Source organism: Prionailurus bengalensis, chromosome B1 (genome assembly GCF_016509475.1).
Source record: "Prionailurus bengalensis isolate Pbe53 chromosome B1, Fcat_Pben_1.1_paternal_pri, whole genome shotgun sequence".
Taxonomy (NCBI): domain Eukaryota; kingdom Metazoa; phylum Chordata; class Mammalia; order Carnivora; family Felidae; genus Prionailurus; species Prionailurus bengalensis.
The window spans coordinates 137,700,368-137,720,744 of NC_057344.1; the positions used below are offsets into that span (position 1 = coordinate 137,700,368).

At 39.7% G+C, this 20,377-nt stretch overlaps 1 long non-coding RNA gene and 1 pseudogene across 1 annotated transcript; one reads left to right on the forward strand and one right to left on the reverse strand.

Moving 5' to 3' along the window:
- Window positions 1–2,195: 2,195 nt before the first annotated feature.
- LOC122468197 lies at window positions 2,196–19,928 on the reverse strand. The gene is made up of 3 exons (XR_006293157.1): window positions 19,772–19,928; window positions 15,452–15,455; window positions 2,196–2,224 (listed from the first exon to the last, which is right to left on the reverse strand). It is a non-coding gene; the product is annotated as an uncharacterized LOC122468197 (long non-coding RNA).
- Window positions 19,439–19,545, forward strand: LOC122479306 (annotated as a pseudogene).
- Window positions 19,929–20,377: the final 449 nt, after the last annotated feature.

Genomic DNA, 20,377 nt, shown 5'->3' on the forward strand with positions numbered 1-20,377 from the left:
AGCTCTCCATTGTTTTCTTGCCTAAAACACACAAGAGCCAAGATAGGCTCGCCTTTGCAAGTGATGAGGAGAAGGAGAGAAGGGAAGAATGGGTGAATAGTTCCAACGTTCCCTTTCACTCCCTTCCTTGCACTCACCTCACCTCCCCCCTCTCCTGCAGCCCTTGAGTCGCTTTCAATCAAACCTAAGTAGGACCCTCCTCCCTTTCATGCATTTAGGACTCCTTCACTTACTCCATTCGTTTCCTGAGCCTGCCTTAACAAATGATCACAGACTTAGTGACCTAAAACAATAAAAATTTATTTTCTCAGTCTTGGAGGCCAGAAGTCTGAAGCGAAGGTGTCTGAAGGGCCAAGCTCCTTCCACTGGCTCTAGGGGATGATCTTTCCTCATTTCCTCTAGCTTCTGGTGGCTCCCAGCGTTTTCTGGTTTGTGGCAGCACGACTACACTCATAGTAGTCGTGTACACTCATGTGTACACTCTGTCTACACATGGCCTTCTTCCTAAATCTCTTCTTGCCTTCTCCTCTGTGATAAAGACACTTGTCATCCTGGATTTAGGACCCCACCCTAATCCAGGGTGGTCTCATCTCGAGATACTTCATGTAATTCTACTCAATCGGCAAAGACCTTCCTTCTAAATAAGGTCACATTCACAGGTTAGGACTTGGGTATGTCTTTGGGGAGGCTACACTTCAATTCATGACACTTATCATCTCTGTAAACTGGGGATAATGACACCCATTTGGAGAGGTTGGTATTGGGATTTGAGATTGTATTTTTAAAATTTAGCTGATAGTAAAATGCTCAATAATGAGGTTTTTCAGGACAATCCTATTTTTCACCTTTGGTCCTGGCACATATTTTAATAATGCTTCCTCTTACTCTCAAAAATATCCTGGCTTGAATGGTAAATCACATGGTTTCCTTTACATAATTTCTAAGAGCCTTCCCAGTTCTAAAATGTTAGATTCTTTGACAAAAATCACTGTCGTGTCCATGCTTGACCCCTTGTCAACAACGGAGGCCAAATGAAATTGTGCTGGTGGATGAAGAAAAGGGATTACCATCTCATTCAGATTTTCTCACCTGTTAATGTGGGTAGAAATCCCTGGGGCTCTTGTTAAAATGCAGGTTCTTAGTCAGTAGGGTTGAGATGGGGCCTGAGATGCTGCATTTCAGTGTGTTCCTAGGTGATGCTAATGTTGTTGGCCTCGGACCACACTTGAGTGGCAAGCCCTTAGAGTATGGACAAAGGATGAGTTTCACATTTGACAGATAATAAAAGATTGCAAGGGTTCAGGTAGGTCTTTGGGATCCAACACAAAAAAGAATTGATTCTGGGGGCACCTGTGTGGCTCAGTTAGTTGAGCATCCAACTCTTGACTTCAGCTCTGGTCATGATCCCAGGGTCAGCTCGCTCTCTCTCTCTCTCTCTCTCTCTCTCTCTCCCTCTCAAATAAAATTTAAAAATACATATACATTAAAGAAAAAAAAGAATTGATTCTGAAGAGCTGGCCCTTATCTAAGAACTCCTTTTGTGATTTTGCATCTTCTTTATACCCTTGCTTTGACAGCAAATGGATAATGTGAACAGAGGAGTTTATGCTAAAAACTTTGACCAATTGTCAATACTCTCGTGAATAGATGCCTACAGCAAATAAGATGCCATAGTTGAAGCCAAATGATGAACATTGATTTAATATAAGAGGTAGGGTAGAACAGAGAAATCTGGGGATGAAGCAGATTGCTGAAGCATTTTATTAAACAAACAAGTTTCGTGTTTCTCATCTCCAGTCTTAGTATGAGACTTCTCTTTTCTCAGATTTCACACCTTTCTTGGGCCTTCATCATCTCCTGCCTTGATTCATGTATTTGCTTTATTGTCCCACTGTAAACTGTTTCCTGTCAGGGATCTTTTCCTTCTTCTGTATTACTCCCTGCCCTCTGTTATCCACTCCTCCACCTGCACAGAATTTGACTTCATGCCACACTGTTAGTCAATGCTAGCAGTGTGACCCTAATGGTCACAAAGTTCAAATATCTTTGGCTAGTTCTTGAAGCACTCTAACTCCCATTATGTTCTAACAAAACTTTCTCATCTTCCTCTGGTTTCTGCAGGGTTGCTTCTTCTCTGGGTCTTTGATCACATCACAGTTCCCCCTCCCTGTGCCCCCCACCAATATCCCTGCCCAACTCTCACCCCACACCCCTCTTCTGATCTCTCATCCAAATCCCTCACTTCATAGGTTAGGGATCCAACATGGGGATCCCACCAGTTGCTGAGTATTCTATTGCAATTATGCATTTCAAAACTGGGGAAATAGCCACAGGATGGATTTGAGGACTTATTGGGCTCACTGTTTGATGGACCTGCCCTAAAACTCCATCATTCACCTGACCTCCATAATCTCCTACTTTCACTGATAAACCAAAGTAATGTTGTAGGTCTCCAGGAGTTAGTGTCAATTCAGAAACAGCCTCCAGTATTCCCTGGGAGTCTGATTACTACCCTTTTTTCAATGGACAATCACCCTGATAAATGGCCATAGGTCTTTTGGGGGAAGACAGATGAACAGTTTAACACTTGTCAGTCTTTAAGGGGACTCAGTCTCCCTTTCTTTGAAGTGATTCAGGGTCTGTAATCTGGCTCAAGTTGAGGAATTCATTGAGGGACTAAGATTATCTCTCTGTGATTCAAAGTAGACTTCTATTGACTAAACCTAGAACATCTTCCACTTCTACAGAATACAAGTGAGAATCCAGTAGAAAGCCCATCTGGTTTTTTTTGTTTTTTTGTTTTCATTTTTGTGTTTTGTTTTGTTTTGTTTTGTTTTGTTTTGTTTTGTTTTGTTTTTTGGTCAACTGGTCAACACCAGAGTTTTACTAGATTCAAACTATTCTGATAACTACTCTGATTTTGCTCCCACTATAGTCATCATACCATCTGTGGCAATTAAGAGCAGCCACTTGGCCCCTGTGTTCCTAGTGTCCCATGATCCCCATTACACTTACGGACCCCAGTTCCCACTGTAAATTCTACCCTACAGAGAAAAGCAACCACCAACCTCTTTGAGAATGCTGGAGGCCCCTTTCACAAATTTATTTCTCCCAGTTGAAGTGAGGGGTACATCTTTGGATCTTCCTAAGATGAGTGACCTTACATGACAAATCCGCTCTAACATTCCAATCTCCCTAAGCCTTTGGATACTTTCCTCATACTATACCAAGGTAGTTCTGCCTTTTCAACTTCTTTCATGGAGACCATCTTTGGATTCATGTTTCAAGCCACCAATCATACTGTTAGAGTCCTTTCTGACCCCTTGAGCTGAAACACCAAATCTGTAATTTCTGCTTAGCGGGCTCATTTCAATAGATTTCACCTGATCCATACTCTTCTTTCCTTCCTTATATTCCTTATATAAGTATAAATTCCTTATATTTATATTCCTTCCGCCATACTCTTACACCCTTAATATCCATTCCCACACATCGTCCACAGATTTCTGCCCATCTGAGTTTTAAAACTCATGAAGTTCTTTTGGAGCATAGCACATTTCCTCATGGCGTATACTTTGTACTTTACCTTTCAGGGCTGCTAAGACTTAAGTGTAGTTACAGGTCTAGAAGCCAAGAGTGATGGAGAGTCATCATTGTCTTTCAAGGCAAGTACCTCAGGGGAGGCCATTACAGGTCCTTCAGGCAAAGGAGGGCAGAGGTAGAAAACTGCTTCCTCTGGCAAAGATGACTCAGCAGAATTTAAGGGCTCAATGTCTCCTAGCTTTGTCAAATATGCCCATATATCCACTTGTCAGTTTTCAGGATCCTGTTTGTTCCCAATCAATGCCATAGCTTTCATGTTGCAATTCAGTCACTCACAGAATGAGGCTCTAGGTTTGCTTTTCAGACATATTGGCCCATGGTTCAGAAGGTTAGGGCTCCTTTCAGGGCACATACAGAAGAAGCTGTCAGGTCATCTATTTGGAGTGCCACCCAAGAATTTGAAACCCTAAGCTCACCCTTTTCTTTCCCTACTACTCAAGTATAGTTAGGAACAAATACCAACCTCATAATATTCCTTAGTTTAACTAAAATGATCGAAAATAGCAAATATAGGGTCACCCAAAATCTTGCCTTCTATTAATATTGATTAGGAATATCCCATGGCCATATTTTGCATGTCTCCTACGATATCTTGAGGTGGACCACCAGTGTCCTCTTTATCCCTGAAAACAGAGGCATTGGTGCATTTAAATCTAATCAGATTAGAAAAACTACTCCAGAAACTCATCCTTAAGATTCTGAATGAGTAAGTCGTGGGAATAAAAGGCATGGCATAGGAATATAGTCAATGATATTGTAATAGCCTTGTGTGGTGACAGACGATAGTTACACTTGTGGTGAGCCACAGCATAATGTATAGACTTGTCAAATCACTATGTTATACACCTGAAATTAATGTAACATTGTGAGTCAACTCTACTCAAATTTTAAAAAAAAATTTAAATACCATCAATCACACATGTGAAAATAAGGGGAAAAAGGAAAACTAATGCCTTACTATTACCATAAAAATAGTTGTGACTGGGGCGCCTGGGTGGCTCAGTCGGTTGAGCGTCCGACTTCGGCTCAGGTCATGATCTCGCGGTCCATGAGTTCAAGCCCCGCGTTGGGCTCTGTGCTGACTGCTCAGAGCCTGGAGCCTGTTTCGGATTCTGTGTCTTCCTCTCTCTCTGACCCTCCCCCATTCATGCTCTGTCTCTCTCTGTCTCAAAAATAAATAAACGTTAAAAAAATTAAAAAAAAATAGTTGTGACTTCATGTACTCCTGACAGCCTCTCAAGGACCTCCAGGAGTCCGTGGGCTATGCTTTGCAAACTACTGAAGTATACACAAGTATTTGTCCAACAAAAAAAATAATAGTGCATGGAGGTACATTATTTATGGCAGAGTTGCCTAATACCTCATGCCTCATTTTTACTTATGTGAATTAAATTATATGACTAAAAAATGAAAAGAGGAAAAAAAATGAAATAATGGCCATTCCACTCAGGTAGCATTTTGAGATAGGGAGCATAAATCTTTTCCTTCTCAAGGTGTCAGTTCCTGGATGGGGGATGAGGGTCTCTCAAAGTGTGAACATTTCCCTTGCTGGGTATGATTCTAGTGTTAAAAACTAGAATGCACATTTTTCAAACTGCTTAGCCCTAAAAGCCAAGCAATTACTTCATCTGTGCTCAGTCCAAGGAACAATGAATCTATTCCAATATTGGAAGGAAAACTGACATGGTAAGAGGTAGTCTCTCAGTTTCCATGATGGAGAATTTCTAGTGAACTCTTCAAAGATGATTTTGACATACTCAGCTTCTTTTCTTTTTTCTTTTTTAAATGTTTATTTATTTATTTTGAGAGAGAGGGAGAGCACATATGAGAGAGAGGGGCAGAGGCAGAGAGGGAGAGAGAGAATCCCAAGTAGCATCTGCCCTGTTAGCCCAGAGCCTGACGTGGGGCTTCATCTCATGAACTGTGAGATCATGATCTGAGCCAAAATCAAGAGCTGGACACTTAGCTGACTGAGCCACCCAGGTGCCCCTCAACTTTTTCTTTTGTGGGTGGGCTAAGAAACTAACTCTTGGATCTAGAATGTGACCCCACAGATTATAATCTACAATCTGATTATAGGACCTGATAGCTATCATAGGACCTGAGAGCTGAACCTACTATGTTTAGTCTCCAAATGTAGGAGCAACAACTAGTAGTTAAAATTTTTCATGCCATGGAAAACTGTTATGATATAGTGGTATACTCAATGCACGTTTGCTGAATTGAACAGAATGTCCCAAAAGGGCAAGAATGTAGCTTCAAGGAGTATGTACATAGGGAGAAGGGAAGTCTCTGCCTAAAAAGTCCAAGCTCCCCTTTTCCCAAGCCATTTATCCATTGATTTTATGTAAATTAGCCATCAGAAATTACAGCGCCTTTATAAGACCCATTCAATGCTTTTTTAGAAAATTTGAATTGATAATCCACATATTAAAATATTCACACTAAAATTAAAATTTCTAGACTCTTATAATCAGGCAACACTGAGCATGCTTCCTATAGGGCAGAACCTCTCCATCTTCATCCCTCTCATGCTCTTTTGTCATAGAATGCCATTGATGTGTTTCTTATAGTAGAACAATGACTTGTACTTTGTACCTAGGGACTTAGCAAAATTTTTCTTCACCTCAGCCTATTTCTTCATTTTCATTACCTACCCAGCCTCTTCCAGTAGGTATTTGAATTTGAAAGTAGATAAACCTCAGTTAGCCCAGTTAGTCAGAATTTCTTCCACAGGGAATTTTATTACCCCATTGCTAGCAAAGCTTTAGAGTTTCAGTACTCCTAAGAGCTGGATATCATGAAGAAATAACTTTCTTTTTATTTTCTTTTTCTTTCCTTCTTTTGTTATTTCCTTCCCTCTTTTAAATTTTTGTTGTTATTGTTGTTGTTGTTGTTCAAAGATTAGAGATCTTTGTTCAAGATTAGAGAAGGAGAGGGTCACCTGGGTGGCTCAGCTGGTTAAGTGTTGACTTCGGCTCAGGTCATGATCTTGCTGTTTGTGGGTTCAAGCCCCGCATCGGGCTCAGCACTGACAGTTCAGAGCCTGGAGCCTGCTTTGGATTCTGTGTCTCCCTCTCTCTCTGCCCCTCCCCAACTTGGGCTCTGTGTCTCTCTCTCTCAAAAATAAATAAACATTAAAAATACATTTTTTTAATTAAAAAAGAAAAAGATTAGAGAAGGATTTTGATGGTCAAGTGCCCTGTGTCCCCAAGAGACAGAAGACCCCACTCTAGAATCTGGCCAACATTTTTATTATCTTCCAATTTTATTCTCTTTTGTCATCATCTCTCTTCCTTTCCCCAGAAATTTAGGGAGAGATGATGACAAAGGAGTATAAAATTGGGGGATAATAAACATTTTGGCAAAAGTTTCCATTAAGGAACTGGTCACTTAGGGAAGATCTTCTTCCTCAGGCAGCTGTAATCACTTTATACCCAGTAATATCCACATTTACATAATTTACCAATATTCCAGGGGCACCTGGGTGGTTCATTCGGCTAAGCATCTGACTCTTGATTTCAGCTCAGGTCATGATCTCACGGTTTCATGAGTTTGAGCTGCACACTGGGCTCTGCACACTGACCTTGAGGAGCCTGTTTGGGATTCTCTGTCTTTTTCCCTCTCTGCCCCTCTCCTTCTCACACTCTCTCTGTCTCTCTCTCAAAAACATTTTTTTTTACCAATATTCCCAAAATATTCCCCCAATTTTGTAAGAATCATGACATTATTATAATAACCAGTAAAACCTTTAAAAGATTTTGTTTATTTTTCTTTAACAGATTTTAAAAATTGACTTTATATTCAAAATTTCTGGATAATAGCAACAATTTGATGAGATGCTAACACTACATCTAGCCATCTGAACTTACCTGAGAGTAAGTAAAATCCTCATCTCTCTGGTGAAGTATTATACCATATCTGCACACACACGTGCACATACATAGTTGCATGTACATAGGTCTTGGTGGTTTGGTGAGTATAGGCATGATTTCATGATTTACCGTTCTCTGATGACGTAGTCAGGGACTGAAATTCATTCATGACTGGAACACTTGTCATGGAGATTGATTTTCTGTCTTTTGTCCTTAAAATATTCACATTTCAGGGAAAATTAAGAACTTACAGATAAAAATTTTCAAAGACCAAATGCAGTTCTAAATTATAGATTTGGACAAGTGGTAATAAGTAGAAACTGGTATTTTAAACATTATTTAGATGTATACCTTCCCTTTTCTAGGGCAGAATAAAAATAAGTAGATTAGCAGTTAAGAAGAACAGTCAAATTTATCCCAGGATTAGTCCTAGAGTCTTTCATTCTGCAAGTTCATAAGTTAAAAACGTTTTCAAATCATGAGAGTTGCCTTTAATTAATGGCTTGCTGTCGCCGCCCTATAATATATAGTGCTAAAGTTCACTTCTGCATTTTGAGCAGAAAGCAACTAGCTGACAACAATTAAAAAGAAAATAATTTGCTGACTAATTAGTAGCTTCAAATGCACTCTGACCTCTTAAAAATAAAATCTCTTCAACTATCGTGATGACTGTTATAACACACTCCTGTTATTTATAATGCTTCACCCATTTCTCTTTATTTGTCTCCTCCTGGTGTCTCCTCCCTGAAGTTGGAGGAAAACCACTCTTGTCATCAAAACAGAGTTTAGTTGAGCAAAGCTTAAAATGAGGTAATGATGCCAAGCACATTCCAGTGTGATTTCTATGCTTCAATTATTTCCACCATTCTTTTTTGTTATTTTAACAAATGAAAACTTTTTTTGTTTTACTTACTTTAAAGCTACCAGGTATTGCTTTCACTAGAAAATGACTAACAATGTTTTGGGCAGGACCTCAACATCGATGCAAAGAAAACTGGTTAACCCAACCTTGTCCGTGAGTAAGTCAGGTGAAGACAATCATCCCTCCGGTTCCTCTCAAAATGGGGTTCCTGGAACCACAGGGACACAGACATAGTCCAGGGGATCCATAAATCTTCTGTGAGTAAGTAGTGACCATCTACTCTTTCAATTCAGTATTTCTTAACTTAGAGCATACAAACACATTAGAGATCTGAGAATACTCTGGTTTGAGCATCCCAGGAAGATGGTGATATGGTTCTGAATCTGATGAACTTAAATCTGTAGGAAATGTTCTTTCTTTGGAACCACGAAAATCCCAGCCTATGGCTCTGTTTCTAAAGACCTTATAAAACAGATGGTTCATCTACACGTTTGTGTTGAATGAAGTAAGGAAAACATCAGCTTCTTCACTGTTGCCTAAAGTCTCAGCCTCAAACTCTCCTATTGACCTGCCTTTACAAAAGTATGTTGGGGGCATTTTCTTGGTGACGCCTACCTGGAAAATACCATGACCCAATCTCCCCAGCACTTCTAAAGCCAAATGCAAATGACTCCACAGCAGAGATTTTGCAAGATTGCCTAGGAATGAACTACCCTGAGGAGGCAGGTTCTTCCCATAAAATTCCTCTGGGATTAGAGAGGGTGAAACAGAATATCAAAAATGGGGACTCACAACTACCTTAGTGTAATCATCGCCACTTGAGATAGCTAAAATAGCCCTTGGGTTTAAGATCTAAAACTTGGTTTAGTCAAGCTTTTGTGGCCGATTCATAATAATCAAATTCAGAGGAGACTGAGTTATGAATCATGGTGCTTCATACCATATATATGGTGCTGTATATATTTTCCTAGTAGCCAGAACATCTTCAAAATATAGTACCTCCTCCTTCACTCTGTCAAAGGGATGAAAGGCAAAATTCACAAGCAAAAGAAATGAGAGCAGGAGAGTTGTAGTTAGTGTCGAGGGTTCTTTCATCCATGGCCCAATTCTACCCGGACTCTCATCTTCTTTAAATGGGTTTTTTGATCGTCAGTGAAGTCATGGTTCCTTTTGGGTTAGTCATATTCTGGTGGTTCTTCTGGGAAATGTACTCTAGTCACTTTCATGGGTGTTTCCCACATCTCTTCCACAACACATTTGCCAGTTTTTTTCTGATTTTTTTTTTTTTTTTTGCTACAAATGACTCATTATGCATAGTTGCATTCATCCTCTTAAGTAAGTAATCCTTAAGAAATAAAGAAATTAAGGGGCGCCTGGGTGGCGCAGTCGGTTAAGCGTCCGACTTCAGCCAGGTCATGATCTCGCGGTCCATGAGTTCGAGCCCCGCGTCAGGCTCTGGGCTGACGGCTCGGAGCCTGGAGCCTGTTTCTGATTCTGTGTCTCCCTCTCTCTCTGCCCCTCCCCCGTTCATGCTCTGTCTCTCTCTGTCCCAAAAATAAATTTTAAAAAAACGTTGAAAAAAAAGAAATAAAGAAATTTAAAGTGATGAGCAATAAATGTATAAATAATAAATGTATACCTTATTTTCATTCTCAATGGATGTTCTTATTTCCAAATTCTGGTGATCCAGGGATATCTTACTCCATTCTCTATATAATTACTTTTTTTAGTAACTCCTAATGAAAAAGTCCATTCATTCAATAAGTAAATATGGAGGACATACTATTTGTAAGCCAGATATTATGATAATCTCAGAGGTTTAAAGAAAAATAAAATTGTCCAGTGCATGTGAAGAAATTAACTAAGAGGGTTCATAAATACAGAATAATCTAGAATGAATCCACTTTTACCCCTTCTAATCCATTTTCCACTATGCTATTTGAGCAGTCATTTTGAAAGTAAGCATCAGCGTGTTTTAGCTTATTTGGTCTTACAGCCATGTATAAGATATCAACAATCCAGCATAGATTGGGTTTTCCAAGCCCAGTCCTATTCCTCATTACTCTCTTCTAGTAGAGGTAAGGACCCTGGGTTCTTTGCACTAATGCAAGAGCTCTGGAGCTCTGCAAGCAATTCTTAAATAATCCCACATCTGCCTCCCCAAGGATAAGCCTCCTTTGCTATATGTAGCAGGAACCGTAGGCATAAATAAAGCCAAGAAACATTTCCCACCACAGAAGCAACTGAGTCCCAGTGTAGTAATAATTCAAGCTGTGAAAATTAACAAAAGGAAACCTCACTAAAATAGAGTCAGGAGGCCAGAAGGGGGAGCTCTCATGCTGTGACACTCAACATCAATTAACTCAAGAATTGCCAATTAATTAGCTATAGACCCCCAACAGAAGAACCGTCAACAGGAGAGAATCATCAGTTATAGGCCCCAACAGGAAAAGATGTACTTTGCATCTCCGACATAGAAATCAACTTACCCTCTGGGGCGCCTGGGTGGCTCAGTCGGTTAAGCGTCCGACTTCAGCTCAGGTCGCGATCTCGCGGTCCAAGAGTTCGAGCCCCGCGTCGGGCTCTGGGCTGATGGCTCAGAGCCTGGAGCCTGCTTCCGATTCTGTGTCTCCCTCTCTCTCTGCCCCTCCCCCGTTCATGCTGTGTCTCTCTCTGTCTCAAAAATAAATAAACGTTAAAAAAAAATCATGTTAATAAAATATAAGTAATTTAAAAAAGAAATCAACTTACCCCAGCCACTCATCCAGATGAGAAACCATCATCATCCTGAACTCTTGCTTTTCTCCAATGGACTTTCATTCAGAACCACCCCTCCCAACATCCTCCTTCTTCTCCACAAAATAACATTTCTCTCTTTTGTTTGTTGGACTTGCCTATGGTTTTTGCTGTAGCTTGTTTGCCCCAAATTTCAATCCTCTGCTATTCCCAAATAAACCCATTTTTGCTGGTAAAATAAAGGTTCTCACTTTAAGGTCAACAAAGCATGTACAACTATTTACAGTCCAAACACGGCATTGATTAAGACTTAATGTCCAAAACATCTCCATTCCTATTTTCCTTTCAGGTTTCTCCTAAAAACAAAGCGTAAGCACTTGCTTTACGTTTGTGTAATTAAAGAGTCTATTTACAAAATAGATTGTAAATAGACTCAAAATAAGATTTTGACTCAAAATAAGATTTTGACTCAAAATCTTATTTTGAGTCAAAATAAGGTTGCAAAATGTATTCTAATTTTCTCTCTCAGCTGAGGTCTCTTCCTCAGGTTTCAGTCCTGTCTTCCACACCTGGTGTTCCTTTCCACCCCTTCCTCCCTGGCGGTGTTTAGGTCCTTAAACAGACATTTCCTGATCCCAACACTAGGGGGGGTTCGGTACCTTAATTATCCTTGCTTCTAGCTTTCTATCTTTCCTACAAAGTGTTTATCAGCATTATGTAATTATGTCATCACATAAGAGATTATGTCTTTAATGTTTTTGTCTCACATTAGATTATAAATTCCATTAAGGCAGGCACTGACTAGCCTGATTTAAAGTACATATTCACGAGTTGTGAATTCATGAATATGAGGAAGGTATAAGGCCAGGATTCCTGTCTTCTAAGAATTTAGAATAATATTGAGGGGAAAAAAATCCAAGAAACACCTACTATATCCAGAAGTTAAAAAAATTAAAAACCAGGGGCTCCTGGGTGGCTCAGTCGGTTAGGCAGCCATCTCTTGATTTTGGCTCAGGTCATGATCTCACCATTTGTGGGTTCAACTCTAAATCTCTATTCATATGAAGCTCACATTCTAACAAAATAATTGATGTTGGTTAGAAAAATTCCACAGGAGTAAAAATAACTGTACAATGGTGAAGGATTTAAGGAGAAAGTGGAGCTCTAATAGGCGAGATGCAGATTTGTAGAAAAGAAAGAAGGAATGAAAGGGACTGTTATGGTCTGAATGCTTGTGTCCCCCCCCCTCCCCCATTCATATTTTAAAATCCTAAGCCCCAGGTGATGGTTGTAAGAGGTGGGGCCTTTGGATGCTAATTAAGTCATGAGAGCAAAGCCCTCAAGATTGGACTTAGCGCCCTTGTAAAAGAGACCCCAGAAAGTCAACTGCCATTGAGGCTACTATGAGAAGCCTTCATCAAACACCAAATATGCCAGCGCCATGATCTTGGACTTTCTAGCCTCCAGAACTGTGAACAATAAGTGTTTGCTGTGAATAGACCACTTAGTTCATGATATTTTTGTTGGAGCAGCCCAAAGAGACAAAGACAGGGCTATAAGAAAGTAAAATTCAGTAGAGAAAGCATGATTTTAGTGGGGAGTGGGGAAAAGGCTTAGGGCAGTGGAAGATTAGGTGGATCAGACAGTGATTTAGCAGCAAAGCAATCTGCTATTTTAGGAAATGCATTAATTTGCTTCAGCTGCCTTAACAAAGTACCACAAACTGGGTGACTTAACAGAAAGTCATTGTCTCACAGTTCTGGAGGCTGAAGTCCACGCTCGGGAGGGCAGGAATGGATTTCTGAGGTCCACGCTCGGGAGGGCAGGAATGGATTTCTGAGGGCTGGGAGGAAGAATCTGCTTCTTTCCTCTCTCCTAGCTTCTTATGGCTGGCCTGCAGTCTGGCATTCCTTGGCTTGTAGACACATCACAACATCTCTGCCCTCATGTTCACATGGTGTTCTCCCTGCATGCACGTCTGTCTCTTTACACGGCGGTCTCGTTACAAGAATACCAGTCATACTGGAGTAGGGGGCCACCCTATGACGTAAGCAATGTCCTTACCTCTAAAAGTTGGTAATAAACGCATTTACAATCTTCTGTAAAGTAGTGGTTTACAACCCTAACAGCTATCATAACTACATTTTTCAGAAATGACAATAGCTGGGCCCTACCATCCTTCCTAGCATTTTCAGAGGATTTTCCAAAGTCTAATGGCCTTATATGTGAGGGTACCTCTTCTCTCTCAATCACCTCTTCATTTTTTTTGGTCTAGTAAGACCGGTATGGCACTGGGAATCAGGACCCCAAAGTTCCGGTTCCGACTCTGCTTCAGATTAGTATTTACAGTTCGTTGCAGCATTATTAATTAATAGTTAAGATATGGAAATAACCTAATTATCCATCAAAGGGTGATTGGATAAAGAAAATGTGAAATGTATAGGAATATTATTCACCTTTTCAAAAAGGAGGAAATCCTGCCATTTGTGACAACATGGATGAAACTGAAAAACACCATGGCAAGTGAGATAAGCCAGACATAGAAAGACAAATACTTCATGATCTAAATAATCATAATCATAGAGACACAGAGTACAATGGTGATTGACAGGGGTTAGGGAGTGGAGAAAATGGGGAGATGTTGATCAAAGAGTACAAACTTATAGTTATTCAAGCTGAGTAAGGTCTGTGGATCTAACATACAGCACAGTGACTATAGTTAATAATGCTGTATTGTATACTTCAAATTTTGCTAAGAAGGTAAATCCTAACTATTCTCACCACACACACAAAAAAGGTAACTATGTGGGGTGATGGACATGTTAACCAGCCTGATTGTGGTGATCATTTCACAAAGTGTACAGATATCAAAACATCAAGTTATATACCTTAAATATATACAATATCTTTCTGTCAATTATACTCCAATAAAGCTAAAAAGAGAATGAATCTAAATAAACATTACCCATAAAAAATAGTTTGTAGAAAATAACTATTTATGAATTTGGATGATTTGATTAATTGCTCTGGGCTTTTAGTTTCTGCATCAATAAAATGAGAAGGGACTAAATAATCTCTGAAGTTCCCTTTAATACTTGTATTATTTGATGCCTGCAACCAAGGAGAATGTTTAGTAAATCTGCATAAAATAAATAAGGTGAAGTGCTTTAGAACATGCCAGCCCAAAATATACTGCTTTAGCATATTGATTATTTTGAGCTGAAGACATCTGAAAAACAGCAGAGGCAGAAAGAGCACTCGAACCTACTCTTTCTACCAAAAAATAGGTCATAAAATTTCTCATGAGAGGGGCGCCTGGGTGGCTCAGTTGGTTGAGCGTCAAACTTTTTTCTTTTTTACTTTTTTTTATTTGAGCATTCAACTCTTTTTTTTTTTAAGTTTTATTTATTTATTACAGACGGAGAGAGCACAAGTGCAGCAGGGGCAGAGGGAGAGAAAGGGAGAGACAGAATCGGAAGCAGGCTCCAAGCTGTTAGCACAAAGCCCAACACAGGGCTTCAACTCACAAACCGTGATCATGACCTGAGCTGAAGTCAGACGCTTAACCTACTGAGCCACTCAGGCACCCCTGAGCGTTCAACTCTTAATTGGAGTGTCCAACTCTTACCCTGGGGTCATGATCCCAGGGTAGTGGATTGAGACCATGTCAGGCTCCACACTGCTTAGGATTTGCTCTCTCTCTCCCTCACTCCCTCTCCCCCACTCATGCTCTTGCTATCTCTCACTCTAAAATTTTTTTTAAAAAATTGTTTTAAATTTCTCATGGGAAAAAGGGCCTCCTTGACCAGGAAGAGAATGAACTTTTTTCATTGATTTTTCTCCATTGTTTTTCTATTTTCTATTTCATTTATTGCTCTAGTTTTTATTATTTCATTCTTTCTACTAGCTTTGGGTGTTCTTCTTTCTCTACTTCTTTAAGTTGTGAATTATGTTGTTGATTTCAGATCCTTCTTGTCTTTTAATTTAAGTATTTATAGCTATAGATTTCCCCTTTAGCACTATTTTCAATGTGACCCATAGTGATGTTATGTCATGTTTTCATTTTCTTTTTTTTAGCACTGATTTATTTTTTGAAAGACAGAGAGAGACAGAGCACGAGCAGGGGAGAGGCAGAAAGAGAGGGAGACACAGAATCTGAAGCAGGATCCAGACTCTGAGCTGTCAGCACAGAGCCCAATGTGGGGTTCAAACCACGAGATTATGATCTGAGCTGAAGTCAGACTGAACCACCCAGTTGCCCCTCATTTTTTTTAAATGTTTATTTGGGGGGGGGAGGGGCAGAGAGAGAGGGAGAGAGAATCCCAAGCAGGATCCCCACAGCCAGCACACAGCCTGACACAGGGCTTCATCCCACGAACCTGTGAGACCATGACCTGAGCCAAAATCAAGAGTCAGACACTTAACTGACGGAGCCATCCAGGCAGCCCCATGTTTTCATTGTCATCTCGAAGTATTTTCTAATTTCCCTTGTGATATCTTTCTCTGATTCATTGATTGTTTAAAAGCATGGTGTTTAATTTCCATAATTTTGTGAATTTTCGAGTTTTCCTTCTGTTATGGATGTCTCTAACTGCATCCCACTGTGGTTGGAGAAGATACTTTGTCTGGTACTTACCTTTTTAAATCTCTTGATTTTTAAGTGTGACCTAACACATGGTCTTTCCTGGAAAATGTCCCGTGTGCACTTGAGCAGAATGTGCACACTGTAGTTACTGGGTGAAGCTTTCTGTACATGTCTGTTAGATCTACTAGGTTTATGGTGTGGTTTAAATCCTCTATTACCTCACTTATCTTTCGTCTGGCTGTTTCATCCATTATTGTGAGAGGGTGTTGAAGTCTCTAGCTATTATTGTAGAACTGTCGATTTTTCGGCAGTTAATTTCTTGAATTAAAAATTTCAACTCTATCCGTTTTTGCTTCTTGTGTTTTGCTGGTCGGTCTGTCATTGGGTATGTAAACATTTATAATTGTTATATCTTCCTGCTGTGTTGAATTTCAATTCATATATGGGATTCTTCCTTGACTGTTGTAAACCTTTTTGATTTAAAGTCTATTTTGTCTGGTGTTTATACAGCCACCCCTGCTCTCTTTTGGTAACTATTTGCATCGAATATCTTTTTTCTAAGCTGCTCCAGGAACATATGTCTATCTGACTACTATGGGGCTGGGAATGGGACAGGGTAGCTGCCACTGTGTTAAGAGCCGAAATTGACCGATTACTCCAGGTAGATGCTATCAGAACTGAATTAAATTGTAGAACATCTGGCTGGTATCAGAGAATTGCCTGATATGTGGAAAATCCACACATATGGTAACAAAAGCATTATATATCAATAGTGAGAGTAAATGAGAAACACACAGGATGAGTGTATTTTACCTATCCATGTGAGTGTTATGGGTTGAATTTTGCCCCCCAAATTCATGTGTTAAAGTCCTAAGCTCCAGTATCTCAAAATGTGACTATATTTTGAAATAGGGAATTTAAAGAGGTAATTAAGGTTAAATGGGGTCATCAGGATAGACCTTAATCTAATATGAAAAGGAAATTTAAATGCAGACACACACAGAGGAAGGACCAGGTGAAGACACGGGGAGAGGGTGGCCATCTGCAAACCAAGGAGAGAGACCTCAGATGAAACCAATCTTACCAACACCTTGATCTTAGACTTCCAGCCTCCAGAATTCTGAGGAAATATATTTCTGTGTTTAAGCCACCAAGTCTAGTATTTTGTTCTGGCAGGCCCTAACAAACTAGCACTGTAAGCACAGACTATTTTGAAAATTTGGGAAACAGTCATAGGAAATAGCATAATTATGGCAAAATTCTTTGAATCTATTAATAAAACTCAACAATATATTGTAAGCTAATAACAGTCTATACTTGCGTGTGATTAAAACTTTTTCTGATATATTGTTTAGATATTTTATAATTCCATTTCCATATTGTACTGTATTCTATGTAGTGACTTTATCTAAAGAAAATTTAGTGTAGGGGGTGCCTGAGTGGCTCAGCCCGTTAAGTGTCTGACTTCAGCTCAGGTCATGATCTCACAGTTCATGGGTTTGAGCCCTGGGTCGAGCTCTGCGCTACAGCTCAGAGCCTGGGGCCTGCTTCGGGTCTCTCTCTTCTGCCTCTCCCCACCTCTCAAAAATAAATAAACATTAAAAATTTTTATACAAAGAAAAGAAAATTTAGTGTATATTCAGAATGGAATATTATTCAGCCATAAAAAGCAAATGAAGTTCCACCACTTGCAGCAATACGGATTAATCTTGAGGGCATTATGCTAAGCGAAATAAGTCAGACAGAGAAAGATAAATGCCATCTGATCTCACTTTTTGGAGCACCTAGAAACGTTGAGCTCATAGAAACAGAGAATAGAATGGTGGTTGCTGGGCCTGGGCAGTGGGGGAAATGGGGCGATGTCAGTCAAAGGGTACAAACTTTCACAGTTATAAGATGAATAAGTTCTGGGAATCTCATGTATGACATCATGACTATAGTTAACAATACTGTATTGAATACTTGAGATTTGCTAAGAGAGAAGATCTTAAATGTTCTCACCACCACACACACATACAAAAAGTCAAATATGTGAGGTTATGGATGTGTTAATTAACTTTATTGTGCAATCATTTTACAATATACATGTACATGAAATCACATTATATACCTTAAATTTATACAATTATATTTTCGATTATACTTCAGTAAAGCTGGGGACAAAAAGAATGACTTTGTTTTGACCTGTAAATGGTCAACATGAATATTTACATTGGATCACTGATGGGAATTTTAAAATAAAAAAGATTGGGGTGCCTGGGGCACCCCAGTGACTCGACTGGATAAATGACCAACTCTTGATCTCAGCTCAGGTCATGATCTCACAGTTCGTGAGTTCGAGCCCCGCATCAGGCTCTGTGCTGACAGTGCAGAGCCTGCTTGGGATTCTATCTCTCCCTCTGCCCCTCCTCCACTCACGCTGTCTCTCTCTCTCAAAATAAATAAATAAATAACTTAAAAAAAAAGATTGGGGTGCTTGGGTGGCTCGGTTGGTTAAGTGTCCAACTCTTGATTTCGGCTCAGGTCATAATCTCGTGGTTCATGGATCGAGCCCCACGTTGGGCTCTGCATTGATAGCTTGGAGCCTTCTTGGGATTCTCTCTTTCCTCTCTCTTTCTGCCCCCTGTCCCTTGCACACATTTGTGTGTGTGTGCATGCTCTCTTTCTCTCTCTCTCAAAATAAATAAATAAACATCTTTTTAATAAAATAAAAAACACTGGCACAAATTGAAAATGGGATCTTTATGGCTCAGGAAGACCTTCGTGGGTGACATGAGAAGGCAAGCACTCTGTCCATTTGGATCCTGAGAAGTAGACACAAAGACAAGGTTAGATGTTCAAGAGCCATATTGGGGAAAATATCTGTGAATGATAGGGGAAAGACAGGTGAGTAAGGAGGGAGAGGCTTCACAATGTCATGCATGTCTGACACCTGGAAAAGGATAAAGGGAAGGAAGGAGAGTTGTAGAGGAGTCTCAGACTACAAGGCAAGCCAAAAAAAAATCTCCACCAGGCTAATGGAGACTCTTTGAGCAAGTCCCCTGCTAAAGGAATGTGGTTTCTCATAAGGATGGGCCTTCATTAGTACCTCCATCATGTGCACTGACTGTCTGGGAGCAGCCAGGGGGCGGAGGTGGCCACAGCTCTCATAGAAGCTGCAGGTGAAGGTTTTCAGACAACTGTGTCCCCCAGTAGGTTCCCTGGAAGACCTGAGTGGAGCATATCCATGGCCATACACACTCAATTTCCTTTGAAGAAACTATAATTGGTGATAGGCTGTTAAGATAATTTATATTATCTTAGGTACCTGGGTGGCTCAGTCAGTTAAGCATCTGACTCTTGGTTTTAGCTCAGGTCATGATCTTACAGTTCATGAGTTTGAGCCCCACATCGGGCTCCACATTGACAGAGTGAGCCTGCTTGGGATTCTCTCTCTCTCCTTCTCTCTTTCCCTTCCCCTGATCATTCTATCTCCCTCTCTCTCTCTCTTTCTGTCTCTCTCTCTCTCTCTCAAAATAAACTTTTTTAAAAAAGATAAACTTGTATCTTCCTTTATGATACTCATTTATTTTCAGGCATATTTATTCAAAATTTGGCCCTCGTCATAATTGCAATCATTGCTTTCTATATTCTTGTTATGATCCTTTTTTTTGTTATGATACTTTTTATGGGAAAAATAGATATATAAAAATGTGAATAAAGAGGTAAAAAAAAGCATCGTTTTTCCTTGAAATGATTTGAGTTTGCATTAACCAACCTCTTTTAAATGCCACAACTATTGCTTCTCGGCCTTTTGGCTTAGATCAAGTGTAGTATCTGTTCTCACAGGTTTAATAAAATATTGCAACTATTTTTTCTCTACATTTTGTTTATTGAGACACACTAATTAAAAGGCACAAACAGAGGGCATGTTTACATGGACATTATAACAAAACATATACATTAAAAGTGTAGGAATGTGTTGCCTTCCTGCTAAACAGAATGTTCCTAAGCTTTTATATGTACAGAAGTTGTACAACTTAATGTCCTAAAGTATAAAAGATAATTTATAAAGTTATTTTACACTAAGTACTATTTTATTTTTTACTATGTAGTTCAACCCCCTCAAACTGTTTTGTATAATGACACACAGATATCTGTCCATGATGTAGGAAGTCTGCCTCAGATGTAAGGTGTTTGATGCTTGAACTGACACAGTGGGGTATAAACTGAAGTCATCCAATTTGATAGTCAGTCCTGCCAACATTCTGCAAGATTAATACAACTAAATTCCATTTCCTTTAACAGCAAGATTAAAAAGGGGGGGGAACCCCAAAAACATATTGTAACTTAAAAAAAATCACAGCATCTTGGTTTTAGGAACTTTTTTTTTTAACACAATGCTTTAAAAACATTAATGTGTGGCTTAATGGTGTAAAGAGTATCTGTTTCCCTAACTTTTGGTTTCTACTTTACATACAGAGATAAAACATCCTGCTAAGAAATAAAAAGCACATGTCTTAACGTGCAGAATCATTCCTGGGTTCCTACAGGGAGTACAGATAAATGCCTCCCTGAAAACACCACCAAGCTGATACAAGTGTTTTTTCAAAGAAAAAAAAGTGATGTCCATGTTTACAAAGTTGAACAAATCTGCACAATACTTGATTAAGAAATGGAAGGAGAGGGGCGCCTGGGTGGCGCAGTCGGTTAAGCGTCCGACTTCAGCCAGGTCAC